Here is a 23645-nt window from a genome sequence, read left to right as displayed (position 1 = left end):
AGTCATAGAATATCCTGAGTTGGAAGGGAGCCATGAGGATCATCAGGTCCAACTCCTGACTCCACACGGGGCAACCTAAAAGTTAAAACAGACACCCAGAGGCACTGTCCAAATGTTTCTCAAACCCCAAATGGCTTGGGGTCACAACCACTTCCCTTGGAAGCTTCTTCCAGTGCCTGATCACCGTCTCAGTGAAGAACTTTTTCCTAATATCCAATCTGAACTTCCCCTGGTGCAGCTTTAAGTCAATCCCTCATGCCCCATCGCTGAACACCAGAGAGCAGAGATCAGCACCTCCCCTTCGTGAGTTCCCTCCCAACCCAAACTATTCTATAAGATGCCCTGCCCACATTTTAGAGCCATCATCCAACCTTTTCCTCCTCTATAGGAGCCCTACTGACAGAGAGCTCTTTTCTTCACTTCAGGCAGCCTTCGAGTACTTAAGGGAGACCTACAGGGAAGATGGGGAGGAACTCTCTATAAGGGAGTGGAGCAGTAGGATGAGGGGTAACGGTTTCAAACTGAAAGAGGGGAGATTCAGATTAGATATTAGAAAGAAATTCTTTACCATCAGGATGATGGGACACTGGAGTAGGCTGCCCAGGGACATTGTGGATGCCCCATCCCTGGAAGCGTTCAAGGCCAGGCTGGATGGGGCTTTGAGCAACCTGGTCTAGTGGGAGTTGTCCCTGCCCATGGCAGGGGGTTGGAACTGGATGATCTTTAAGGTAGGTCCCTTCCAACCTGAAACATTCTATGATTCTTCTATTAGGACTGTTTACTAGTCATAGACAGATTCTAAAGATTGTTTTTTACTCTCAAAAGAGAGTCCAGTAGCAAAAAGAATGGGGACAGGGTAGTTGCTCTACTCTCTTTCCTATCCACACCCCACAGACTTCCCAAAGCCCCCTCTCACTCTCAGGATAAAATATCTTATTCAAATACTGTGTTCTTATTTGAATACGAAAATTCTTCAGACAGGGCCCATAACATATGTCAACTATTTACACAAACCCTGACGACTGGATGCAGCTTCTCCACAGATCATGGGGAAGATGTGCCTAGCTAAGTAAATGCTAGCAGGCTTCAGATCAGGCAGCTGCCTGCAAAGATTCTCAGTGCTTTTTAATACATATATTATAAATATATAAGGAGCCATTAATACCTATTTATAAACTGGTTTAATGCATAGCTGAGGCAGAAAGAAGCTATGCGGCGGCAACCAGAAGAACAGAGTTTAAGGGTGGACCATTTAATCCTATAAATATACAAACTGCACAAAAAAAGTGAGGAAGCTTTACAAGTTAATGTTTTATTTACAAGAAAAGGTATATTACTGCAATGAGTATCCATAAAACATGCTTTAATTTTACTCATGAAGTTAGAGAGGAAAGGGCAACCATCTAGATCCTGATGATCACTGTATTCTCTTGTGAACTTAAAGAAAGCAATATGAGCTTAATTTCAACACCTATTTTAAAAAAAAAAAAATCTGATTATTTCCCCATTCCATTTCCACAATGGTTAGCCCTGAAGTTTGCCATGAGTTTGCTTCATAATATTTCGCATATTGGACCAAAATACTTTCAATATTGATCTGTCATTAAATTGTTTTGAACAAAAGTTTCCTAAACGTTCATGCTTAACACCAGCAAGTAGATTTTAAACCTAAACATGCTGAAGTAAAAACAACGGAAACAAAATCCTAAAATGCTGATGTCCAGAGTGTTTTTGTTGTTCTTTAAAAAACAGAAACAAAAAAGGATGCAACATTCTGAAGTGAGCTTACTGTAAACTTGCTGTTATTCTGGTGATAAAATATTCTCCTGTGAAAGGCAATTATTAGTTTAAATCCCATTGAATTCATGAGATCCCACAATCCAAGAGGAATAGATTTCTTGACTACGGCTGTAACCAGCTGGCTGCTGAGCAAGAAGAGGATTGTTATTGCCACCTCTGTGATGAGGCTTCAGGAGACAAAACTGCAGTTGTTGGCACCCTGCCTGAGGCTATTTGAGAATCACATCAATTTGAGCAAAACTTGTGCAACTGCACTGCAGACCAGAGTTTGTGTGTACTGATAGAGTAACACAAGGTACAAACACATTGACTCCAATTCTCAAAGAATGTCTTTTATAGTTATCTGTGATTACATGGATCTTCCATACACCCCACCAAATTATGTAACAAACCCATCAATACCTGCATTGCTCTTAACTACACTTTAAAATAGTAATCTACAGAGACCACAAGCTGCATTTATGGAAAAAAAAAAAATCAAGCCATTAGAGACTAATCTACACACAGTTCAAGAAGCAATTTTACTACATCAGTTAAATTTAGAAACTGATTTAGTTAATCATTGCACAGGCAACCAAGACTTAAATCTCCTCTTCAAGCAGATCCCTATGCACTAGCTGCATAATTCAGAAGGGAAGTTACTATGATGCCAATCACAGAAAAAGTTCAGAGAACAAGCCAACGACTGGATTTATGTGTAGTATTGAAGTAGTACTGAATTTCCCACAGTCTCAGACAGTAATAATGAAGAAGATTTCTGTACGTGTTCCTATCACTATCTTGGAAAACATGATGAGCGTGCTAAGGCGCTCACTGCACAGATGCCAGTTTTACCAAATTATTCCTCCTTGTGTATTAACATCAAACCTATTTTGCCAGGCTACAATTTAAAAATATAAAGTGAGTAAATGCACAATGAATAGAGTTTAACCCAAGACAGGCCCAAGTGTTGAGCCCAAATATTCAGCCTCTTCTGATATCAAAACCAGACAGAAAACAAGAAAAGCTCATGGTAAACACATGGATCTCTTAAGATGAGAATCTGTGATCAGACTTAAGTCAGTCTCTCCCAAAATCAGGTCCACCCTCTTTCGGCTTTATCATTTGTAATGCAAGGATTCTGGGATACTTTCTCTCTCCTCTCTCACAGGCCTTTTTTCTCCCCAGGAGACCATTTGGGAAACATCCTACCTTTCCCCCATCCACTGCTATGTAATTAGCAATCTTCAGCTTTTGGATTGCTGAGCAGTTCAAAAACCTTCTGCCACCCTCCAGAAGACTATTTCTCTCTCCTATCCAACCTACCTTTTGCACTCACTCTCTCGTATTCTGAAAAGTTGCTTTCCTTCAGGGAAAATGCAAACTGTAGTCTTTTGAAAAAAATCTGGAGGAAACTTTTCTTAATAGCTTGCTTTAAATCAAGAACTTAAATTACTACATCATTCTATAATTTGCCAGCCACTAAGTATATAGGCTATGTGACTGAAGAGTCAGATAGAGCAGGGAAAAGTCCTTGCAAATAAATTTGGCTTAACCCCAACTAAAAATATCTAAGTTGCTTTCACAATAGAAGTATTTCTAAAGACCAGAACAGTCTTATCCACATAGCAATCACAAACATAATTTTAACATCTTTCTTCAAAACATTAAGTGAATACATAACATCTTTATAGGCCGAACTATAAATACGTATTCCTTGTCTTCATATACAAGCAATTCCTAAAGGAGTTCTTCAGCTGGTCAAGTGAATTGACATTTGGGGCTGGTAAACATCAGGGTCCTTCCTGAAGCCCCACATTTGGTACTGCCTTCCTGACTACACACCCTAACTCTCTTTGTGGGAAACACTTTTGTAGTGGAGTGTTGTAGGATTACAAGGGAAGTTTAGAAAAGCCAGTGTATGTTATTTAACACAGGATGGCATGTTAAGTAATTGGCAGCTTTCCCAAACATCTAATAGCTGTATTTTATTTTGAGTAACTTGACAACTTTTGGGGGCATTTATATTAGCAAAACACACTAGGAAATCCAGAGAAGCAAAAAAAGATAAGGCACAATTATAATTCAAGTGACAAAATTAATGACTTGGTTTAAAATGAAAATGCCTTACTATGCATGCAAAACAGGCAAATTAAGCCATTTAAGTTTTTAATTATGAATTGGAAGCGAAATTTAAAAAGAAAATATTACGGTTTTGTAGAAATCAATCATTATTTTAAATACAAGCTTGTCATTTTATTGACCAGGTAGTTTCCAAATTGTATATCCTATTAGAAAGTTTGTGATATATAAACGATTAGTGTTCAACCAAAATTAGAATTTTTTATGTTTACTAAATTTGGGTTTTAATTTAAAAAAAATCACAAGCTGATTATTTTCAATTATGTTCAGCATTCTGTCTTTAAATACCCTTCAACAACATTAAAATCCAGACTAATAAACACTAGATACATTTCAATTAAACTCTACACAAAAGTTGCGCTTAACCTGCACAAAGACATAGAAAGTATGCGATAATACTACACTGAGTATGAACAGTAAATATCTCAAATAATTTTTGAAATTTTATGAATAAATACAACCTAGATAAAATATTCCTAAACGTAGGTTCTTATTCCTGTAACAACTAATCTCTACAATGAATAAAAGCAAGCAATGATGTTTCCATGCAGCATGAAAGCAACTGAAATATAACAACTGTTGTGCTATAACAATTGTTAAGTTTATAATATTAAAAAAAAAAAAAAGGAACACTGGAAGTTACAACATGACAGCAGTGACTTTTTTAATCCCAAGAGCAGGATAAGAGGTCTGTCAAGCCAGCTACTAGAGAGACGGTATGTCTGGGGGCCAGATACTGGAGAGATCGGGGTCAGAGTCAGCTGTTGGAGTGACCATAGGCATGAATTAGCTACTGGAGACACCTTTGCACATACCTTTATTTGTATGCACACCTGTGTGACAACAGGACACCTGAGGCACTAAATACATATATTAAGAGGAATATATCTCACTGTTTCATTAAATAATAAGAATATGCTAATCCAAGCATATTTTCGGTCTTTGATATGTCCATTTTGTTTACCAAATTGTTTGCAGACCATTTATTTTCCCTGACACACTCCTCCGCCTCTGAAATTTATAGCAAGTGATCTTTTTTCAAAAAAATTCAGTATATAACCATCAAGTTACCTTACCATGTAATAGGAATAGTGGAAGAGGCAGACAGGGGAAAGAAGGGATTTTCTTTCATCCTTCTCCTTCCAAGGCTGTTGCCATACCTTTCACATTTCTGTGTGCACCATATTGCTTCCTCATCCCTTCATCCCTCACAATAAAGTTTCTGACTTGACACTGTGAATGCATGCATACATAGTGGAGTTTTCAGAACTCCTTTGAGTTTTTCCTAATTTAGGGTGCAATATCTTTCACAACATATACACTGATAAGCATCTTGAATATCATCAAGCATATGATCAGAACTCAAAATTAAAATAAGCATATGTGAATTTCAGCTGAACAGATGAAGTGTGCCAAAGAATCATAGCCAGGGTCAGCTTTAGGACGTAGGCAAAGCCAACAACACTATCCTAAAGCATTGCTGCATACTTTGCTTTTTTCAGAGACCTTGAAGCAAGACTGGCTGTGGTTTCTGGCAAAGGCAGCACTGTGATGTGCAATGCACGAAGAAAGCAGTCTCTCCTATGAGTAGCTAATATTACTTTTAACCTACTCATGCTCTCAGAAGGAAGAACAACAAACCTGCTCTCCAGCTTCTTCCCCTGCTCAAAAGGTTTCTCTTTCCCACTGCAGCAGCAGACAAGCTGCAGCCCCCTAAAAAAAAAAAGTATCAGCTTTACTTAAATTCTAACAAAATTGTCTGCACTTTGACAGTAATCCTTCATTAGCACCACCCAGCGTAGCCCACATCTTACATCACACAGTGACGGAAATGCAACACAGTTGTTTTCATACTCTTCCACCAACAAAACAGATATTCCTTGTCTAGAAGTGTGTGGTGTGCATGTCGCAGCTGAGACAGATTGGGGAGAAGGGAGATTTTTCCCCACAAAGCTAGTTTAATATCAATAAATATAAATCTTTTATTATCCGTTGCACTTTGAGGCAAACAGTCAAACATTTAACCTCAGCAGATTTAGTTTAAATCTCTAAAACGACACATCAGCAAAGTACAGATTATACAGGGTAAAAGTAATTAACAGATGCAAATTTAGAAATCCAATATCTCATGAACATCCACAAATAAAGTAAATTTACTTCTGTTTTCTACACAATAAGATTAGTGTTTAAATTATGCTAGTCTCCTGGACCAGAAGTGCTTTTGACATTTGTTTCAGGGCCTAATAGAGCATAACTTCAACATCACAAAACTATAAACCTCCTTCATAACGCTAACTCAAAACCTCCTGGACAGTTTCCAGACTTCATCACTGGTCTTCAGTTTAAGGACTTACCACAGTTTTCAAAGCTATTTGCAACAGATTCACACAAATGCAAAGTAAGTGACAAGGTATGTTCAGTAAGAGTTCCCTTGAACAACTTACCATTTAAAAAAAGGGAGTAGAGAACATCCTTTCTGTTTACACGTTTGAGAAGACAGCTGTTCTATAACTTGTTGACACACTCAGGTGGCTTTATCTGCAAACAAAGACAAATTGAAATTTAGCTTTTCAGTAACCGAATAATTAGAGATACACATTAAAAAAAAATCAGTTTCAGTGATTGGTTAAAAAAAACTTACTAAAACAAGCATGAGTAGAATCTAGAAATAGTTTTAACTGGTTTGAGCTAAACATTATTTCATATTACAGTTTAAATTTTTTCAAGGTAAGAAAATAGCTTCTGCTATTTTATAATCAATGCCTTTTTTTTTTTTTTAACAGGGAACATCAGCAGAGAAGGTAACACCCACTTAAAGACTGTGAGGACAGAAAAATACAAGGTAACGGCCTATAGTACAGGATAATAAAACACCAGATTTGAGTCCCTCTGGTATACTTCACAGTAAATTAAATATTACTAAACACAAACCCACTAAAACAAAACAAACACACTAAAAAAAAAGCAATGAGAATCTCTTGCAAAAATTAAGTATCAAGATGTTTCCATGAAAATATTACAGATCATAGCATCAAGAGATTACTCTGCTTTACAGATTACTTATTCCCATCCCTGGAAGTGTTCAAGGCCAGGCTGGATGGGGCTTTGAGCAGCCTGGTCTAGTGGGAGGTGTCCCTGCCCAGGGCAGGGGGTTGGAACTAGATGATCTTTAAGGGCCCTTCCAACCCAAACCATTCTATCATTGAGTCATAACGTAAGTTTTTATAAAGTAAGTTTTTTATGGTTAAGACATAGCTACCCTTTCTGCAAGAACTGTACAAAGAAGATCTCTAAACTAGAAAATTTGATTATAAGAGACTAATCTTACCGTCATATTTGTAAAGACTGCTGCTATACATTCCTTGATGGAACTTGATTAGACATTGTAGACAAAAATTTCAAGAAGAAAAGAAACCTTCTATTTCAAGGACACTTATGTAAAATGTGATTTATAGCAAAGCATCTAGAAGAACAAGACACTGATGAAGTCACCGTGCACAGATTTCTCAAAGGCAAGACATCAGTGTCCTAGACAACACCTCTTGTTCACTAGCACCACTTCACCACTCTAAGTTTCCTTCATCCTCCCTCAAAATATTCAAAGTTCAACATCTTGCAGCAGCCACCTATTCCAAACATAATATTGCCTGCCCTTTAGTTAGCTTGCTACCAAGATCTACAAGTTGGCCACAGCCTTGGTCCTCACTTAAGTGTTTATATGCTTACAAAAGGACCTGTTCTCAAGTTATACATTATAAAAGGCCCAGGTACATATAGTTCATTCACACTCTGAGGTCTTCCTATCTTATCACCAGGATAGGTGTGGCATATGGGGAGGAAGGTGCCTTCCAAATGCAGCTTCGCAATCCTGACTAAAATTATGTCAGTCAGGATCCTGTCAACCTAAGTGATTTGAACCAACAGTGATTTATTCAAGTATACCTGTGGTTCAAGAAACAGTAAATCTGTTTTAGAGCAATTAGCCCTAGATTGGAAAACACTATAAAATAGATGTCAGAGAGCACTAGCCTAGTACAAGGTGACTGGAACTTTATATAGAACTCAAATCCTCTAGTACTAACAGGGTGGCTGAGGACATATCTGCACATTTGCATTAGCCACGGCAGCAAAGGCACGTTACGAAGCTCTCAGTTCCCCACATTGGGTACTCGTTCCTGTCCGCACACTGTGGTTCACTGCTTCCATCAGTTACATCAACACATCTGTAGTGCTGCACTACATAAACAGGATCACAGAATCCATCCTGTGATGAAAGAAGTCTCCACTCAGGCCAGCAATATGCATGACCTATACAGGAACGGGAAGGAAGCCGGGAATTACCATGTGAACTGCGAGGATGAGACTCTTGCACAGTTTTCACAGTGAACTGAGGTCAACTATCCCGACATATATTCCAGGGGTTAGTATAAATCCTTATGTGGTTAAATAAAGACATCAAGATATGGCCAATGTCCAGTAGTTTCATATCTTTTTTAAATCAGATTTTTCTGTTTTTGTGGTTTGGGTTTTTTGTTGTTGGTTTTTGGGGTTTTTTGTTGTTGTTGTTTGTTTTGTTTTTGTTTTTTAAGAGTAAAATACTAAGAAAAGGACCCAGGATAAGCCAGAGAAGAAATACTGGACTCTCTCACTACATGTTCCACATTTAAGATACACAGTTACAATGAAAAAAACATTGCAGATGCATGCAACGTAAGATACAGAAAGGAAAATATATTTCAGTACACCATTAACTTTCCAGCAATATCTATCTACTGGCATAACTGTAAATATACACACTCCCTTTTGAATGGATTCTCTCTTTCCCATAAAATCTTCAAGAGGAAAGAAATCCCAACAAAAGCCATTATAAAAAGATTCTTACTCATTACTAAGTACATCACTGACTCCTCTGCTAAGTGCCCCATTTGATTCATATTCACTGACTAAATTACAGAAAGTACTGAACAGTTTCAACAGGGTAAGATTTTAGAGATGCAGAATGTATATGCTGACTTTTAGTTAGAAACATATATCCAGCTGAATTTTGTTTAAAATCAATGATTTAAAACTTTCTAAGCAGGACTCCTAGAAATGAGGAGATTGTACGCAAGCAATTTGAAGAACAAGCTATATGGCACTCAGAGGATTACTTCAGAAATCCACAAGGGGAAAAAAAAAAAAAACAAACATAAAGGATTTAATGCAAGATGTAACTTTTATACAGATTGAGGATTAAAAGTATCCAAATAGTAGGTCATCATCAAAATGGTGAAAAAAAAAAAGGATTTTATTTTAAAGTCTGCTTCTGGGGTGGGGGGAGGGGTTTTAAATCATAAGTTTCATATATGGAGATCCAAAGCTTACTACTGTAGTTTGAATTACAAAGTAACTGTTTTATCAATGCATACACACAAAAAAGGACGTGGTTTAAATCTCCCGTACTGATTTGCCTTGGTAACTTCCTGCGTGTACTCAATCTTAAAAGCATGAAACTAAAATCTTGGAAACTTCTGTAACTCTACAGCAGACATTTGGAAAACCCAGACAGGTTCTGGAGTCTTCAAAGAGCAAAACTACACATCAATTAGTGGTTACAACCCACTCAGTACTTCTACAGTAGGATGGAGGAGCTTTTCTGTAAGAGACCCAAACAATCATTTACTTGGAACCAACAGCCCTCTCCGTGTCCCACCCTAAGCAACTTTCATGAGATTGTTAAAGACAACTAGAAAGTTTCTTATCTTTAAGCTAGGCTTGATCCAGATCCCAGTATTAAACTTGGGCATGTAACAGGAGCAGCATAAAGGAAGACACAGCAGCTCATGTTTTCCAAGTGGTCTTTACCTTAAGATTCAATTGCTGTTGTCTAGCCCAAACTCTCAGTCTCCACAGATATCCAGAAATGTGGACTTACCTACAACATACACTGTCCTTGGAGTGCAGGGAGAAATCTGCCCTCTGCCAAGCCCTCAAGAGACAATTTCCTACTCTGTGTCTTTCTGAGAACTGCTTTGATTGTCAGACTTGGTCACAGCACCCAGTGTGTCCTCTGCCACCAATTCCTTCCAAACAAGTTTAAGCTCTTGGATTTTTTTCTTTAAAGCACGGGCAGACAACAAAGTAGAAATATCCAACCTGTTGTGAAGTACCTGATATCTCTTTTATTCATTTTATCTCACTTGGATTATGGTACGAATATTCACTGCTTGACCGAGTACAGCAGTCCTTCAGTACTGCATAGAGCAGATATATCTTAACTAGAGTCTGGCAAAATCCTAAATATCTTGTGGAATTTATCTGAAGCTGTACACTTGATCTTCAGAGATTTTGCAGTCTACAAAAGACAGCCCATCAAGCCTATGAGCCAGCTTGTAACAGCACTGGTTTATCAGACATTCTTGTCAGATAAGCAACATGCCAGCATTGACCAGCCCCAACATCTCACCTCTTTGGTACATCATCGGCAAGAGGCTTGTAAAGGACAACCCTCTCCCTTAATGGTCAGCAATGATTCTTTACTGCAAATGAAGTCAAGTGTAAATATAAGGCTGTACAACAAATGACTAGTACAACGGGCAGGAAGTACCTCTTTCACTCTCTCACCTTCCATCTAAAAAGAAAATATTCTTCAATCACCAACAAAGAAATAAGTCTAATACTCCGAGAAGGAGCAAATTTCATCTGGGATGTCAATATTAAAATGTTTTCAAACACTTGAAAAGGTTTGTTGGCAGCATTTACTGTCCCTAAATCTTCACAGGTAACAATCCTAATCTCATAGTACAAATCTTCTGTACTATCAGCCTGCTCCTTCTCCCAATATAACCCCACACTCTTCTCCAGAAGTTTGGTGTACACATCTTTACAAAAAGGCAAAGAGCTCCCTCCTACCTCCACTCCCAGTAACCAGAGATGTCCCCCTAATGCTTTACTTAATGGAATGCTGCTGGCTTTACATCCAACTGGAGATCCACTTGAGTAACAATACTAAAAATGGACCTTCCTCACCAGGCACAGCCTCTGTAATTTCAGTTATTGCTCTTACAGCCGGGGGGACATTATATAGCACTGTTTGTCAGTTAATAAGATTTAAGAACATGCTTCTTAAAATAAAAAGGTCCCTTAAATTCTGCTTTCTGGAGCATTCAACCTCATTTCTCGTGGTTAGCAGATACTGCTACAAAGCACGAACATCTAGAGAGAGGCTTTGCATAAATACGTACCCCAGACAGAAAGAAAACCTGTAGCCTCAATAAAGGGATTAGTCCAAGGCTAGATGGGAAAGACAGAGGTACAGGCTTTCAAAGTTAAATGCTTCATTTAAAAAAAAGGTGGATACGATGACATGAGCAACACAAAAACACTGTCAGATAGCTAACAGTCAACATTCAAAGCAAACAGCAGACTTCACCCTGTGCTGGACAAAACTTACTATTTTCTTCAGCTCAGACTTTCCCATTAAGTAGTAGAGGGTCATGCAGTTCATACCTTACTGCTTCATAACATTAAAGAGAAGTGGCAGAATAACAGAAGCATGAATCAGCACAGGATACAGAACCCCACTGAAAAGTGTTAGAAATATTACTTGTACGTATATATATACACACCACTAAAATGAGACACCTAACTACTAAAATTGATAAATGAAATTTAGCAGGCTTCAGAATGCCTAAAGAAAAAAAAGGCAAATTAAACAGAACTGATGTAAATTTTAAAAAGGGAAAAAAATATATCACATCTATAAAGAGGTGCAACAGGAAAGGAGGCAGCAGCAAGGTCATACTTAACGGTATCTTGCTCAGCACTGCCATAGCTGACAGCCAGCTTCAATTCCATGGAATCGGAATTATGCAGATGGTCACAGGCTGGATCAGGAAAGCAGCTGCTCTCCCTAGCACACCCCATCCAAGGGCAAGACACATTTTTACATCTGGATCTAGCTGAAAGTAACCACTTGCATCACTCTATAATTCCCCTACAGTTTGGAAATGAAAGAGAAATGGAAAAAGACAAGAGCATTCAGATTCACTGTTTGGAGAATAGGAAGCACATCCTTCACCCTAGTAGACAGAATGATGCTTTGTGGTACAGGCTCATGGAAAAACCTCACCTTTCCTGTAATTATGTTCTCCTCAGAGGCCACATCCTTCATTCAAAAACCCATCTGAGATACAAAGCTTGCTTCCTTTGTAAACTGCTCTGTGACCCATTAAAAGGCTTTTTTATGTTAATAGAAAGAGGAGGTCTAAAGAAAACATTGGACCAATACTTGGTGAAGATGGTCACCTGATTAATACAGATGAATAAAAAGCAAATGCATTCAATGCCTTTTTTTTTTTGCGCCTCAGTCTTAATACTGATAGACCTTGGGCTGCCCAGTCCCCCAGGTCAGAAGGCCACAAGGGTGGGAACAGTGACTTTCCCTTTGTGGCCAAGAAAATTGTAAGGGACTAGATGTATCAGCTGAATGTTCACAAGTCCATGGGGCCTGATGGGATTCAAACCAGAGTAACGAAGGAGCTAGAGGATGTTACAGAACTCCTCTACATCATCTACCAAAGGTCTTGGGAGGTCCCTGCTGGCTGGAAGCTAGCCAATGTTATTCAAATTTAAAGGAAGGGCATGAGGGAAGACCCAGGGAACTACAGAACTGCAAGTCTAAGCTCAGCTCCTGGAAAAAGCATGGAGAAGATTATAGTGGGTACTATTGAAATGCATGTAAAGAACAATGCAAGTATCAGGCACAGTCAACATGGGTTCACTAAGGAAGAGTCCTGTTTAACTAATTTGATATCCTTCTATGACAAGGTCACCCACCTAGTGGATGAGAGGAATCATAGAATAGTTTGGGTTGGAAAGGACCTTTAAAGATCATCTACTCCACTCCACCTGCAATGAACAAGGACGCATTCAACTAGATCAGGTTACTCAGAGCCCCGTCCAACCTGACCTTGAATGTTTCCAGGGATGGGGCATCTACCACCTCTCTGAGCAACCTGTGCCAGCATTTCACCACCCTCATTGTAAAAAATGTCTTCCTTGTATCTAATCCAAATCTGCCCTCTTTTAGTTTAAAACCATTATTCCTTGTCTTATCACAAGAGGCCCTGCTAAAAACCATCCAGACCACTACCCTCTGGATGCAACCAGCCAACTAATTCCTCATCCACCGAACAGTCCACCCATCAAATCCATCTGTCTTCAATTTGGAGAGAAGGATGTTTTAGGGGACCATGTCAAAGGCCTTACAGAAGTCCAGATAGACAACGTCCATATCTCTTCCCTTGCCCACTGATCTAGTCACTCCATCATAAAAGGCCACTAGGTTGGTCAGGCAGGACTTGCCCTTGGTGAAGCCATGCTGGCTGTCTTGAATCACCTCCCTGTCCTGCATGTGCCTTAGCATGGCTTCTAGGAGGATCTGTTCCATGATCTTCCCAGACACAGAGGTGAGGCTGACAGGTCAGTAGGTCCCAGGGTCCTCCTTTCTCCCCTTTCTAAAAAAGGGATGTGTTTTTTCTGGATTTTATAAGGCTTTTGATACTGTCCCTCACCGCATCCTTCCATAAAAGTTGTCCAACTGTGGGATGAGTGGGTTCACAGTGCGCTGGGTGAAGAACTGGCTGAAGGGCAGAGCTCCAAGGGCTGTAGCAAATGGGGCTACATCTGGCTGGTGACCAGCCATCAGTGGTGGTGTTCTTGGTTCAATTCTAGGGCCAGTTCTGTGCAATATGTTTATCAACAATCTGGATGCAGGAATTGAATGCACCATTAGCAAGTTTACTGATGATACCAAACTCGGAGGTGCTGCTGACTCTCTCAAGGGAGAAGAGGCCTTGCAGAGGGATCCAGATGGACTGGAGCATAGGGCTATAATTAATGAGATGAAATGCAACAAGGCCAAATTCCAGATCCTGCAGCCTAGGACAGAGTAATGCCAGGCACAAGTATAAACTGGGAGAGGAGTGGCTGGAGAACAGCCCTGCAGAAAGGGATCTGGGGGTGCTGGTCGGCAGCAGCTCAATAGGAGTGAGCAGTGAGCCGTGGCAGCCAAGAGGGCAAACCTCATCTTGGGGTGCATCAAACACAGTACAACCAGCCCATCAAAAGCAGCAGTTCAGTTCGAGTACTGTGTGCAGTTCTGGGCCTCACAATTTAAGAACAACATTAAGGTCCTCACATTGTCTAGTTTGGAGAAAAGGAGGCTGAGGGGCGACCTCATTGCTCTCCACAGCTTCCTGAGGTGGGGAAGTGGAGAGGGAGGTGCTGATCTCTTCTTCTCCCTGGTATCCAGTGACAGGATGCATGGGAATGGTTCAAAGCTGCACCAAGGGAGGTTTACATTTGACATTAGGAAACATTTCTTTACCAAGAGGATAGTCAAACGCTGGAACAGGCTTCCTAGAGAGGGTGTCAGTGCCCTGAGCCTGTCAGTGTTTAAGAGGCATTTGGACATCGCCCTTAATAACATGCTTTAACTCTTGGTCAGCCCTGAATTGGTCTGGCAGTTGGACTGGACAATCGCTGTAGGTCTCTTCTAACTGAAATATTCTATTCTTATGAACAGTTCTCTCTCATATGTACATACTTAGGTATGCATGTAGATATATATATTATTGTAGTTTAGTTCTCACTATTTATAAAGCCTTTTTATATCTAGAAATATAGAGAGAGACATATCTATTGATACACATCTCTCTACACACATAAAACCTTTACAAAGGTTCAGTAGGACACAGACTGGAAGATATTTATGAAAAATATGGGGTTTCCCCCAATTTGAAAGTCTCAAAAAGCATTTAAATTGTTTTTAGACAGATGTAGGTATCACACAGATTAATGATTAAAAAGCCACCATTTATAAAATTAAAACTCAATGGAATTAATGGTTAGTGACTCCTTACAGTTCATCTATAGGGTTCAGTTAAGGACATCACTATGTAAAGAAATAAGGAGGATGAGAAAGGAGGGAGAAAAATGAAAGCATTAACAGGTGAAACTTATGTATTTAATTATTCCATTTTACACCCTAGCTGGAGAGCTATTCTTGAAAGAGATTAGCATACTCTAGTATTAACTACACAGTTCAAGTTTATCCTGATTTCTCAAGGGTTCCCCCCCCACCCCGTACTGTTCTTAAAGGGCCAGACAAGACAGGCAGTTGTGTTTGTTTCTTTTGGGTCTTTTTTATTAACATTTTTACTTATAAGCCAGTTAAATTTAAGCAGTTTTGCATGGATCTGTGACCTCAAATCTCATTCAATGTAGAGGAGCTTAGCAGTTTAGGAAGATCAAACAAATCACAGAAATCCAGAAGTATGTGAAATAAAGTCCACTTTTTCCTTTGAAAAGAAGGTTGAAGTGGCTTAAAGCCATCATGCCTGCTGTTACCATGAGATTTTTATGGCTTTAATTAAGATTTGTTTACATAAAAGAGAATTTTAAAACTACTTCTACTTCACACTGTTTAATATGGGTAAGGAAGAGAAAAGTATGAACTTCATTATCCTAATCACATAACCCATCCAGGTTATCTACTGCTTTACCATAAGACTCAACACCAAGCAGTTGATACTAACTCAAGAGATCAGATTTGTCTGTTCCCACTAAATATTTTCATAAATTCAATAAATCCTATTCCTCACATTACTTCCGCATCATTTTGACAGCCATGTTTAGTATTTTCTGTTGCTGTTGTTGGCATGGGGGAGGAGGCAGGCAGCTGCCACAAATGCAGCATCTTACAAAACTAATTTCCATGGAGAGATTTTGAAACAATGAAAAAAATCTTGATCTGATAACCAAGTCTAAGAAAACCTAAATTTCTTAATACATATAATACTGCATGTATATATATACATCCCAGATCCCTCTTAACAGTTCATAATAATATGACTGCAGGTATGCCATCCTGTTCTCTCTCAGTTTCTTGCCTGTGTCCCTTCCTAAGTCTTCCAACAACCATAAATTACCCATTTCAACTACATTTTCAAGTCACACTCCCCTTGCCTTCCTCTCTTGAAGATTTTGAAAACAACAAATAATGTTGTTTTCAACTTTGGAAAAAACCTTAAACCTTAAGTGTTTTAAAACAGTGGTAACTGGCTACTGAAAGGCATAGGCTGCCAAGAAATCCACAGCAGTTTGTTTTGTTTTTTTTTTTTTAACTTGAAGAGCAAAAGCTATTCTCTTTAACACTATGTAGACAGGAGTGGAGGCACAGAATGTATCCCAGGAAAGGAAGCATGCCATGTCCCAAGGCAATACCATGACTACCCAAGGAACAGCTGACAGTTCCAAAGCAAACATGTGGTTTACGCTCAGGAATGGAAGCAACCAGATATTTTGGGTTTTACTGACCACTCTGAGATAGGAAGAGAAAGAGAAGGGACAGCAGGGAACCTGGCAGAGCTTCAAATCCACCTCTTCCCACCTCCATACAGGAAAGCAGAAACCACACAATGCTTTGGGGCTTCAGCTCCACTTCCCAGAGGACAGGGCCAGGGTAAGACAGCTGTGACACATTGCTTCCTCTTTCCCTCTTTGTTTAACATCTGTTTGATGCTGGCAGAAAAACAGTAGAGGAACAAACTATTACCAAAAAGGAAGGTTCAGTTAAAAGTTTGAGAATTACTGATATTCAGTGTGTCAAGCTTTTGCTCAAAGAATCATGCACGTGCATTGCAGATGTGTGGAAGCTAGCAAGTAAAGCCACATCAGATTGAGAACTTGATGCCTTATCTTTACTCTCATCCTTACAACCACAAGTGACCTTGGTTTGAAATGCTCATGTAGTTCTTCATAGGTGACCTCTACGACCAACATGTGGTGAGGTGGTATACGCACCACAATCATCTGAACTGACCTCTCATGTTATTACAGGTTACTAAATTCCTGACAAATTCTGTATCGAGTACAATGAACTTAAACAGATCATCCAAAGCAACATGGAACCTTGTTTCTTTTGGGGTCTGGGGTTTTATTTTGTTGTTGTTATTTGGAGGTTTGGGTTTTCATGTTTGGGTTTTTTTTTTTCCTCCAAAGGCTCTTTTATGAGGAACTACTTAAAAGTATCACCTGATCCCACATGTTATATTTTTTATTTCAGCTCAGCACAGCACAAATGCGTACTGGCTTTCTTATTTTAGCAACTCATTGCAGATTACCATGGGAATCATGCCTCTTTTTATTAAAAAAAAAAAAAAAAAAAGAGGTTATTGCCCCCAACACTTAAGATCCTACATTTTCACAACTTACTGGCTGCAGAAATAGTGGCATTTTCTATTAACTAGAAGCATAAACTGGCATTTCCATAAACTACTGGCAACACGCTTCTTGTCTCACCAATTTTACTCCTGCCATGCAGGTATATTTTAGAAAAATCAACACATTTCCAACCAAGTTCCATGAATGATTGTCTCTCCTCTTTTGACACACATGGAAGATCCAAGCTCAGATCTCTGGATCATAGATACTCAATAAATTTCAACTTTGTTGGGACATTTAGACCAATGGAAATGTAAAAATGGCATCTAAATATGGCTAAGTTTCACTAGTCAACTAACTATATCCCTGACATCTTTTTTTTTTTCCCCTCCTCTTTTTGAAGTCAAGACTTCCAGAAAGTGAGATTTAGCCATGCTGCTGACATATACAGAAGAAAACCAAAGGGAACAAACCCTTCCACCTACCTCATTTTCAAGCATGACAACAGTACAGAGATGCCCTGCCCTTGAGACAGGCTTTTCTTTAGGAGCAGCCTGTTATCAGGTTAACATGTAAATAATTAAATGTTCTGCACCAAAACTACTACTTTAAAAGGGAATCTCGCAACTTTAAAGTGGACAACTTAAGACATTATTAGCACAAGCCCACATTCAAGTGCTTAAAAAAATAAACAACTAAACAACCATCAGGACCAAGTAGGCAGTCATGGGGAGAGGACATTTTCCCCAATAAAATGTCACCGTAACAATAACTTGTATCCACACAATGATCTTTGTCCTCACGCAGCCGACTGAAAGACTGAAGTTTAAGATTTTCCAACTAGGATCAAGACAGCTTTCTAGACATAATTTTACTGCTACAAAAATAGTGATGTCCTCCCATAAACATAAAGCAAAACAAACGGAAGTAGTAGAAAAAGTCCAACCACGCACCAGCACTGATCCTCCACTGGTAATGTTTTTCTGCATTTTTCAGGTAAATAGATTACTAGTTTTGTGCAAAAAATACATTAGTTTGGATTGTGCAATTAAGTGGAATTTTAATCTCAAAACCCCTTTTCCATTAGACTCCCTGCATCTGATCACCTCAGGTCAGTCACTGTTCTGCTTTTATTCAAGTAATTAACAACTATTAATGGACAATAGCATTTGAGTAATAACAAAAAGTACAGTAACACATAAAATTTTGGACAAATCAACAGGATTTCAGGTATTAGCAGAATTCTCCCTTCCCCTACCAGCTTCTTGCTCTTTTGAAATGTGAACTTGCCTGAAGGAGAGTTAGGACTTGTACTTGAGAAATTTAAATGCAAACAGACTATTACACAGAGTGATACTGCAATGGGCAGTATCTGTGGCAATGGGAACCCACACAATACCTATTCCCACAAATACAAGGTCTCTCCTCCCTAGCACAAGCTTCCTTTCCCTTTAGAGGAATTGTGGCACTTTTTTTTTAAACCAAGCCCAGTAAAGTAAGGCATCGCTAACTAGGCCTAATCTAAGGCTAAACTTTCCAAGTTCTTGTACAGTTACAGTACAGATGATAAATATTTCTCTACTACATTCTGGTTTTTTATTAAATAGTAAACAGACATATGAGAAAAATTTTTAACATTAAATCCATCTTGTACCAGATGCACTTCTGAAGAAATAAAATGCAAAATAAAAGGGATTAGCCAGAATTCAAACAAAAGCATATCAGAACACACAAGAGGCACATTTCCAGATTTCATGCCCCTTTGCAACTTACCTTCTTTGCCATCTCTTTCTGCAAAACAGGGGAACATTAATTTAATGGCTGTAAGTGATATTATGCTATCAACAGTAAATAATTTTCATCCCCAAGCACAACCAGCTCTAAAGCAATTTATCTGTGCGTTAGGAACAAAAGGCATTAAAAATAAAGAGTAGGTGAAAAGCATTACTAGATCAGTTGAGTGATTTATAAAGCCTCTTCTTGGCTACCAAGAATCTATCTAGCAAAGACTACTCATTAATACGGAAGGGAACTTCACTTTCTCCTAAGCCTTTAGAGCATCAGTATATGTTCCTGGATAAAACTGCTGCAAATCCCAATCCTACACAAAACAGTTAACAACTAACATTGTTTGTTTGAGGGGGAAGAGGACAGCAGGGTACCTGCAGCTACTGCATCCCTATGGGCCAGCTGTTCCATAGGTCACGTTCTTTTCTATTCAGAATCACCAAATCTTGTTTCAAGCCTAGATAAAAAGTAATACTCAAGCTTCCCACTTTTGACAAGTTTATCCTTCTTTTAACAACCAATGAGAATTTGATTTAAATCAGCAAGTCCTGCATGCTTTGAACCTGGAAAGAGGATCAACACTTCATTATGCACCTGCAGAAATGGGGAAAAAGCATGGAAGGCATATTTTATAGAACACTGGTAATATCATGCAAATTAGCTAATCCACAGTGGAATTTAATTATTTCTACAGTCTTATCTTTCCTACAGTTACATTTATTTTAGTATTTTGTTCAAAGTTGATTTAGAAGACTCAAAAATACACTTCTGACAAAAGAACGCTTGTCCTTCAAGATCTGAATTTCAGACAAGCTTTTGTTTCAAGGTTTCCTCCATATATTTTAGTTCTAAAATATCAGGTTGAACATCTTAAAGAGAATATAATAACTTTCAGTAACCCTCAATTAAATTCACTTTTTTTATTCCTTTAGATTCAATAGCCATACTTCCTGCCCTCACAGTTAAACCTCCCTAATGTTTCCCACTCAGTGCTAAAGCCATTCTTATCCTATCCCTGTAACTGAATGAACCTAGACAAATTTCCTTGGTTACCTGGGACTGTTGCAGGGTGTATTTACTGTTCTGTACTGAGGCATAAAGAAAGTTACCTTTGACCAACAAATCAAAGCTGTTCACTGGTCAGACTGTCATCCCTCAGGTCCACAAAACTTACTTCAGTGTATTTTCTAATGCTTAATATTCAAAGGCATTAACAGACATAATTCTACCAAGATGAACAAGAGTGGTGATACTCAAACTACATCTTTCTAGCCATGGGTTTTACAGCTAACATCATGGTTCCAGTAAGTATAAACTGAAGCCTTATTTATTTATATCTGAACCTCAACATTTAAGTTTAGCTTTGAAAAAACTTCAAAAAAACTATTACAGGCTGCCTGTGTGCTTCTCTGCAGTGCAGTAACTTGGCTGAGGAAAACTCTTGCCAAGCTATGATTAGCATTTAGCAGCTTAAGGGCTAACTGTGCTTGTTGTTTCAACCTTGACAACCAACTGTAAGGACACAACATTAAATTTAAGCTTCCAAGAGCATTTAACATTTGATTCTGCTGAAAATACACTTTTACTACATGTTTTGAAAATAAAATCACTTTTTCCTCTTTTAGAAATCCATGATGATGCCAGACATATGCTTGTTTTCCAAACAACAACTGTTTAAAAAGAAAGAATACTTTCTGATGTTCCTGCCAAAAATAACATTCTGTGGTTTAAAGAAATCTGATAGTAGGCAGTTCACTCAGTTGAGGGAAGACGGGTTTACATTTCATGTCTTGCATCTACTTCCCTCCATTTTAAGTTTCTTTGGGGATGAATGTGGCAGTGGGGAGGGGTTTTGTTGTGGTTTGTTGGGTTTTGGTTTTTTTCATCTCTAAGCATTTCACTCAAAGAAAAAAAAAAAGGCATCTGTGGGTTTCACCAGAAATGACACGAAGCAGAAGTTCATCACAATGCATTTCTTTCTTATGGGGAATACTAGGATATAAAAGAAAGTTCGAAAGGGAAGTAAAAGAAGGCTTCAGAAGAAATCCTTAGGAGAGAGTCTGCAGCAGGAGGAAGTGGAACAGAAAACCCAAACGAGGAAGTAGCACACAACAAAGAACATTAACAGCTTAGTCTTAAAATGTAAGACAGGGAGAAGAGACAGATTTGGGGGTTCAGCTGCTGTTGTCACAAACAGCAAGAATACCACCCATCCACTAAAGGTGTTTATTTCACCACTTCCTCCATAGTCTCAGATTAAGAGATCGAACTGGTAATGGAAACGTGCAAACTGGACTATATACTGCATAAGACTACTATTTCTTTACATTTCAGAAAGCCACAATTTTAAGACAAGGGTTCAATATGCTACAATATTTGACTTCATCCTTTATTCATTTTATTAGACATCAATTAATACCTCACAGAAATAGTAACTAGACCAGTTTACTAAGTGATGTAAAATATTTAGTCAACTTGAAGCATCTAGGACAACAGAAGTTCTGTAATTTTCCCCAATCACAGAATTTTAATTACCACTTCCCAGCAGTTTTTACAAATAAGAGTTACAAATCCCATTGAACAGAACCTTGCTATCACTCTCCATGACACAGAAATTCCTGAAGGCTGCTAAACCTGCTCCAAAATCAAGCCAACAGTTTAGCCAGCTGAGTGACCAAGAAGAATATAATTTCCTAAGCAACAGCAAGGTGCAGATCCATGCAAGCTTAGAAGCCCTCAGAATTGTTAGTATGGCAACCAGAATAACATTATTGCAAAGTACATACCTTCTACAGTAGAATAGCAAATATTTTAGAAAAATAAGGTCAGAATCCAAATGATCTTACAGTAGTATTTCAGATGCACCTATTTCAGGCTAATAAAAATCCTTAACATTAAAAACCCAACTGCTTATTAGTCCGCCAACATGGAAGCTTTTCCTGTCATTAGCAGTGCAAATCCAGCACAGAAATTCAGCAGCTAGACATGGTCTGTCTTTACAGCATTATTAGCTTGAGCTATAACTAGGTGTTGCTCCTAATCTTATCTATGCACTTGTGCTACCCACCCTGAATCAAAGGATGCTTGAAATTTCAAGCTAGTCTACAAGAGCATGACCAGTATTTGATGACAGAGGCAAATGTTCTAATAACTACATTTCATTTGAGGGCTGGAAGACTATACCCCAGCGCAGTCTCAGACACTCCTCTTGAAGGCATTTGTACCTCATCACTTCAACATTCAGGTATTTCATGCTTGCCATGCACAAACTCTTCATCTCTTTAATTGCTATAAATACAAAGTGATTGCTACAGTGAAGATGTACAAGACCTGTAGGATTTGAAGAATGGAAAGCTTCAAGAGAAGCATGCTGACTGAGCTGAAGGAGACAGAATGCCCTCCATCTGGGAAAAAACGAAGCTGCTAAAATGCTAGTTCCTGGTTCTTTCTGCGAAAAAAAAGGGTGGACAGAGAGCGTGTGGCTTGCACATCTGCTTGTCTAGCATAGCCTGGCAAATACTCTTCTCCTACTACAAAGTTAGATAACCTGAAACTGTAACCAAAACACTTGTATAACTGTACCAAGACATTCTCTTTAAACATGACTTACTTAACTGCAGCCCCACTCCAGCTCCTGAGTTGGCATGCAGTGGTTAGAGGGAACTTCAACAGTCAAACCGTGTGCAAAAAAACAGTAATACATATATGAAAGTGTCTTCAAATTCAGCATAAAATCAAACGCAGGCTTCATTTAAGTGATGCGTTATCTGTTCCATGTCTGCAGCTGTTTAAGCATTCAAAGCAGCAGCCAAGCTTTAAAAAGAAAAACAGTACTTTCCCAGGAAATAACTCTACAATAAACCTGTGCTGATATGAGTTCCAGAGAATTTCAACATTCTATAGAAGACTCCGCAGCAAGCTCAACTGCTGTATAAGAAAGAACTAAAAAGCCACATTTGCACTAAAGCCCCCCCCTCTAATTCAGAAGTTCAAACTCTTCTTCATTCACATGTAATGAGGCAGAGGAACTTCTCAAAGAAGCATTTCCAAAGGCTGTTTGAAGTTTCAAAATAAAATAAGCTTCCCAGGCCTTGTCTTGTAGCACACTCGTCCCCACAGCTGCCTGTTGCTCTGTTAGGACAGAATCAAGTCCACAGCAGATGAATGGTCCTCCTCAGCATCAGAGAATACCAACGTTTTCCACTATGAGATTTCAAAATAAACATCAAGAAATCAATTCCAACATTCACTGAAATACTGTTAACATGTTTTGACATATTATGCCTGTCACCCATTACATACACAAACTCTCCAACTACTACTCATTACAAGCAAACTGGTTACCACTATGAAGATGCACAAAAAACTTGGGATCCATCAGCTGAAAAACTAACATCTATGGCTACAAGGAAAGTTTGTGCCCGAATGCCATTTCATTTTCCAAGTCACAGGAATGCAGAATAGAATCTGTTTCGACCTTTACCAACCTTTTTTGATGAAGCGAGTTATTGATCCAAGAGTTATATACTGCTCACTTGCTCTAACAGGCTTCTCTGCTCTGGTACACAACAGTGACCCAATCACCACTGTCCCTACCCTATAGGGCATCAGAAGCACAAAACAGAAAAGATACGTTAGCTCTTTCTGACTGTCAAAGGCGGGCATTGCAACAAGAACAGCAGTGCTAGGCTGCAAGAAAAAGCTTCTTGAGAGAGACAAGCAGACAAGAG

General features: G+C 38.8%; 1 protein-coding gene across 2 annotated transcripts in view; it reads right to left on the bottom strand.

Annotated features, from left to right (window-relative positions):
- WASF3 (WASP family member 3) overlaps positions 1–23645 on the bottom strand; it is a 75488-nt gene that overhangs the window by 44245 nt on the left and 7598 nt on the right. Inside the window, exons 2-3 of one of the 2 annotated variants that reach the window (XM_054194357.1) lie at positions 6366–6459; positions 5563–5634 (exon numbers count right to left, since the gene is read on the bottom strand). The gene's annotated coding sequence lies outside the window, so the exon portion shown is untranslated. The remainder of the gene's footprint in view (positions 1–5562; positions 5635–6365; positions 6460–23645) is intronic. The other variant, XM_054194365.1, reaches the window with a different exon arrangement.

The sequence above is a fragment of the Rissa tridactyla genome, chromosome 1 (assembly GCF_028500815.1).
Source record: "Rissa tridactyla isolate bRisTri1 chromosome 1, bRisTri1.patW.cur.20221130, whole genome shotgun sequence".
Classification (NCBI taxonomy): Eukaryota; Metazoa; Chordata; class Aves; order Charadriiformes; family Laridae; genus Rissa; species Rissa tridactyla.
The sequence above is the reverse complement of the archived record's forward strand: the minus strand, read 5'-3'. Positions and strand labels throughout refer to the sequence as shown.